Source organism: Microtus oregoni, unplaced genomic scaffold (assembly GCF_018167655.1).
Source record: "Microtus oregoni isolate MIOR12 unplaced genomic scaffold, Mior012 000009F_ref0000495, whole genome shotgun sequence".
In the NCBI taxonomy this organism is placed as follows: Eukaryota; Metazoa; Chordata; class Mammalia; order Rodentia; family Cricetidae; genus Microtus; species Microtus oregoni.
In genome coordinates this window covers 44,830,043-44,836,042 of record NW_024543068.1, presented here as the reverse complement: position 1 = coordinate 44,836,042, position 6,000 = coordinate 44,830,043, and positions in this window count along the sequence as shown.

Here is a 6,000-nt window from a genome sequence, read left to right as displayed (position 1 = left end):
TTGTGTTTTCTTCTTTGCCTCCATTTCAGTTTTCAAGTCTTGCACCGTTTCCATTATCTGTTTGATTGTTTTTCCTTGGTTTTCTAGGGTATCATTCACTGATTTATTCAGTTCTTCAACCTTTCTGTTATATTTCTCATCCATTTCTATAAGGGCGTTTTTTACATGCTGTTTAAGGGCGTCAATCACTTTCATGAAGTCAATCTTTTCTACTTCTTCTTGATTAAGGTTTCATGTCCTCCCGTTGTGAGGTTGCTGGTTTCTGGTGGCTTCATGTTGCTTTTCAGCTTGTTGGGCAAATTCTTGCCTTGGCGTCTACCCATCTCTTCTTCCAAATGCTCCCTTATGGATCTTCTTTATCGAATCAGGTCTCCTTGCCTACCCAATGCTGGCTCTCCCCAACGTTGTCTCTCCCCAAAGCTGGGTCTCCCCAACGCTGGGTCTCCTGGCGCGTAGAGATCAGGCCTCCGTGCTGGTGGGCAGGTCACAAACAAAGCGCCTACCCTGCTTGGTGCAGGCAGGCCATAGAAACAAAGAGACTCCTGCCCGCTAGGGTGGCCTGAGGATTCGGACCCAGTGCCCAGACAGGCTGGGCTGGGTGATGTTATGTGCAGAAAGAGGGTGGTGGGGCAAAGTGGGGAGGGTTCTGGATGGAAGCTGGGTGGGCTAGGAAGAAAGAGGAGGTATGCAGGGAGTGGGGGCCCTGCAGAGAGCTCAAGAAGGATAGGGGGCAAAGGAACCTCTGAACTCCCCTTCCTGGGCTGGCGCCGCGGGGCCAGAAACTCACCCCAATGCTGGGTTTCCTGGCGCCGCCTAGAGATCAGGCTTCCATGCTGGTGGGCAGGTCGCAAACAAAGTACCTACCCTGCTTGGTGCAGGCAGGCCATAGAAACAAAGAGACTCCCGCCCGCTTGGGTGGCCCGAGGATTCGGACCCAGTGCCCAGACAGGCTGGGCTGGGTGATGTTATGTGCAGAAGCTGGGTGGGCTAGGAAGAAAGAGGAGGTATGCAGGGAGTGGGGGCCCTGCAGAGAGTTCAAGAAGGATAAGGGGCCAAGGAACCTCTGAACTCCCCTTCCCGGGCTGGCGCCATGGGGCCAGAAACTCACTGATACAGATTGTTTTAAGGTATTTTTTTTTGTGCTTCAGTTATATTTGAATATACCTGCCGGGGTAGGATAGTTGACTCAGATAGAGACATAGTGCCTAGCTGTTATTGATTGTGCTCTTCTTCTGGCATGTAGGCACCTGGACTTGCAGGTGATAATAGGTCTAGGTGCTGATTTCTCTGTTTGGTTTAGTTGGGCAGGAGTCTCCTTCCTTGATTCCCATTTCTTCACTGGGCTTTCAGAGAGTGTGTTGGCTAGTGGAAGCAGAGGTCAGGGAAGGATGCCCTGAGGAATCCACAGGAAACATGGACTCTGAGACTTGAGTCTGCGGTAACAGAGAGCAGGAAAAGGCCAGAGGACAGCCTACTGTTCTTCTGGCTGGTGTGGCTTGTGATTGAGTAGTGGGTGGGTTTGCTGAAGTTGTGGACTGGGACACAAGGATAAGGGAGGAAGGGAAGTATGGTATGGGGGTGGCAGTCTATGGGATCCACAGGAGACCCACAGGGTTCAGGGCAATCTATAGCCTGCATTCCATTGCTGAGCTAGGAACAGCTTGAGAAATGGCTTTGGAGTACAGAGTGGGATAGGTCTGTGGGCAGCCTATATGGTCTTCTGGCAGGCATGGCCTACAGATAGCAATTTTTGAAGAATTTAAGATATAAAGTAAGTTTATTAAAAGAAAACCCATAAAATCAAAACAATAAGAATGAGGACAGATTTAGCAATCATGATAGAAACAAGCAAATACCTCATAGATGCAGCTGAGGACATATTGTGTGTGTGTGTGTGTGTGTGAGAGAGAGAGAGAGAGAGAGAGAGAGAGAGAGAGAGAGAGAGAGATGTGTGAGGGAGAGGCAAGAGAGAGGTATTGGCGAGGAGTGCTAACACATTCAGCTTTATTTGTTTTCTATAAATATTCACAAATTACTAAAAAGATATATCTTAATAGTCTAAATAGAGGACCTGTTGTGTAAACATATCACCAACATTGATCTCTTCATTAGGCTGGTTTGAGTGGAAAAATATTATTTAGGTAAAAGCAGTCTCTGCCTTCTTGCTCTTCCAAGAAGACTTATCGGTCTCTACATTCCTTTTTTCTTTGTTTGCTTATTTGTTCATCTTACTTCTTTGTCATCTGGATCCTCAAACAATTCATCTCTGTGAGAGTTGAAATTACTATTATTCTCACACAAAATACCAGTGCTGGAGGAACAAGGCTTTATTGAATGAATTATTGGAGTAGTCTGAGATTATTGCTTACTACTGCCAAATAAAAATCCTGAGCATTCTGATTTAGGATTTATCCATTATGTGAGATTTTAGAAGAAACTCAAATGTTTTAACATTATGGCTGCATTCAGAGTATAAGAGACCACGCCCAACTGGGCTGGTATATTAAAGGCTATTGGCTAAAGGAGTTCCCATGGAAACTCTGCACTTCCTGGGTGGGGTTCCCATCACCATACCAACTGCTGTTTTTCCCATTATGATGGGCTATGCAGTCCTCTAGGTTTGTAAAGCAAAACAAACCCTTTCTCCTTTAAGCTGCTTCTTTCTGTCAGTGTTTTACAACAGCAGCAATAAAGTAACTAGACACATGGGCATTAAAAAATCAGGACATTGAATGAAAAGGTCAGCAAGGTAAATATGAATATGTAGAGGTGTCAAGAAGTGTGCACAGGACAGGAACTTAAGCCATTTAAATACTAAGGAAAGTATGATCACGTAAGGCTCAGGCAGTTGTTACTTGCATAATCAATTTACCTTGGCATTTGAGGCTTATAAGGAGCTGTTTTTTCTATGTGTCATTGCATCAGCACACAGAAATTGTTCAATAGATTTTGTTGTAGAAGTGAAATCGCACCAGACACATAGTGACATCAGAAAAGAGCCCTAGTGTGGGAAGTGCTATTAACTAGATGTTAGACATGTTATTTAGTCTGACTTTGCTAGGCTTTGGTGTCTTTATGCATAAAATGAAAGTGCTGGACTTCATAATTAAGTTCTTTCAAGCTATAAAATATTCTATAATTTTAACTGCATATATAAGAGTGGAGGCATGCACACACTTTCATCTAATGGAAATAAAGATATACTTCTTTAAAATTTCCTTTGCAAATGTATTTTGGTTAATATAGCTGCCATCAATTTGGCTTATAAAATAGTGTTTTCAATGATCTTTTAGCATGATAGATTAACTTTTATGTTCCTAAAGCCATTTCCTCTGAATGCTGCTGAATTCACACTTCACTAATGGCAAGGATCCGATTAGAACTAATTTCACAGTGATTCTTTGACATTTTCAAACATAGAAATGTGTGTGCTTTTTTGAATAAAAGTCAGAGCATATCATAAATTCTAAAAGTTACTATTAAAGTTCAGTCAAATATTGGACTGTAGTTATGAGAGTAAAAGTGCCTGAAATACTAAACTCTTACAGAGGAGATTACAGGAATCTCCTCTGTCTTACCCTTTTTCTATTCATCTCCTGTATTTCTCTATTCTTGTATCAACAGGATCTCTGTTCCTAGAATTTGGTCCTGTATGTCAGACTCTTTGGCATTTCGTCAGCTTTGTTATTTGACTGGACTTAAAATTAAGGAATCCTGTACTGTCTAATAATATAGATCACCATTTTTGCCCATAAAGTAGGAAAGTCAGAATCTTCATCCAGTGTACAGCATCTGCAAGGGAGGGAACAAAAATAAAAGAGAACAGCCTTGTGTATACAGGGCAGATGAAAACGTTTAAATATTGAATTGCCAAGGTAATAATACTGTTTGTATTAAAATCCCACTGCAGACACATTGCACCAAAGGCAGTTTGTAATGCAGGCAAAATTTAAGGTAGTAGACAATAGGTCAGGCAGATTATCATTCATAACATGGACTGTCCCTGTGCAATTACTTGAGGGCCCTAAGAGAATAGACAATGATCCCCAAAAGATATCCTTACCCCAGGATTTTCTATGGGCTCAAAACATCATCAGCTGCTAGAATTCAGCCCTGCTTTGTGTATTCTGAGCTTAGTAATATTTAAAATCACAGGAATGCATGTTTAGAAGTGTCTTCCTTCCATGTATATATGGGAGAACTAAGAAATTGAAGATAATTGACAACACATGCTTATCAAGTAACAGTTCTCTCTGAGATTAAAACCTTGCAATTTTGAGAGATGTTCATTAAGACACAGGATGTTCTAAGGAGAGGACAAATATTTCAGCCCCAAAGGAAAATTTCTAAACTCAAGAATGAACTTCAGGAAGTTCCTAAAACTGACCAGACTTACTAGAACCCCCATTCTTGATGCACATGTGTGCTGTATGAAGTCCTTCAGTCAGTAGCCTTTAAGATACCAGTCCACTTGGGCATGGCTTCTTATACTTTAATGCCAACATAAAGCATGCACTCTCACTCTCGTCCAGCTTCTGGATTCAGTTCCTGTTCCATGTTTGTGCAGAGGACTGTGATCTGTGAGTCTACCCCTAAACAAAGAACTCCTCCTTATACTCAATTCTAAACTAGTGTGGGATTGTTTTGTAACTTCTGTCTTCACATGTGAGCGATAAAAACTATAGAAAGATACTCTCAGACCAGCTGATATGTTGAGAAGAGACTCAGATTAATGGAGTCACCTAGAAAGGACAGTCTCAAAACTGAGCAGCTGCCTTCACTTTGTACAATGTGCTCTAGGTACCCAGGCTTTGTTGTCATCTCTGTTGGAGTGGGCTTTGATGATGCAGCTCTCTTTGAACCATTTTTTACTCCTGTAAGTAGCCTCTCAACTGTATTTTATATGTAAGTCCAATAAAGCTCACTAACTCATGAAATCTGACTTCAGTGATGTCCTTATTTGTCATTGGCTCCTTCTATCTGGTTAGATATTTGTTCAGGTCTCTCAAGGAACAGGAAATAGTGCCACACAACAACGTTCCCTATTAATGGTCTGGTTGCCTTAGCCTGTTTTGGATGAGAACCACTGCCACAGATGAGATAAATGCTAAAGATAGACTCTCCGCCTAGAAAAATCAGTCTACATGTACATACACAGAATATGTTGCATATATATTTATGCAAGGTGACTGGGGATTAAGAACTTTTGTTTTGAGTTTAAATGTCAAACAGACTTGTTTCTAAATAAAATGCAATGTGACCTACTTGGCTGGAGGTCTCATTAATTGCTACTCAGATTTCAGGTATGAATCAAAGGCCACAAGTGTAGTGGGCAGAGAAGAATATTATTTATGCTCCAAGGCTTTTGAAAGTGCTTGAGAAAAATAGTTGCTCCTGTTGATATGCATTTCAAAGATACTAAAATTTCAAAATACATGTGTATCCCAAGGCACTATGTTCATCAGTCTAGGATATGCAGCCAGAGAGTGAGTGTGCAGAAAGAGCTTTCATCTGATAGTAAAATCAGCTGAGCAACTTTCCCAAACTCACCCACAAAACTAGCTCTCGAAAGATAATGTGAAAACGGTAGATAGGAGTTCATGACAGATGGTCACTGGTATCAATCCCCAGCTATAAATGGAAATTGTATAAATTTCTCTTAGAATCTAGACTATATCTACTCATTATTTTTTTCCAATACTGGTTGTATAATTCTTTCTTTCCAGATGTTTTTCATGGATATTTTGCAGTTAATATATTCTATAATTCTAGAGTTAATTTTTCAAATATTGACATATGTCCCATGAATATGAATGAAAATGACTTCTGGGGATTAGTACAAAAAAAGACACGGGTTTATCAGCAGTTTAGTAAAATTCTATAAAACAACTTTCAATTAATATAAAGCACCACAAAAAAAATCAAGGGTGTCAAATGTTGAATTTAAAAGATCAGAGACTGTCAGTTAAATCGCTTTGGCGGGTTAACTCATTTATTTGG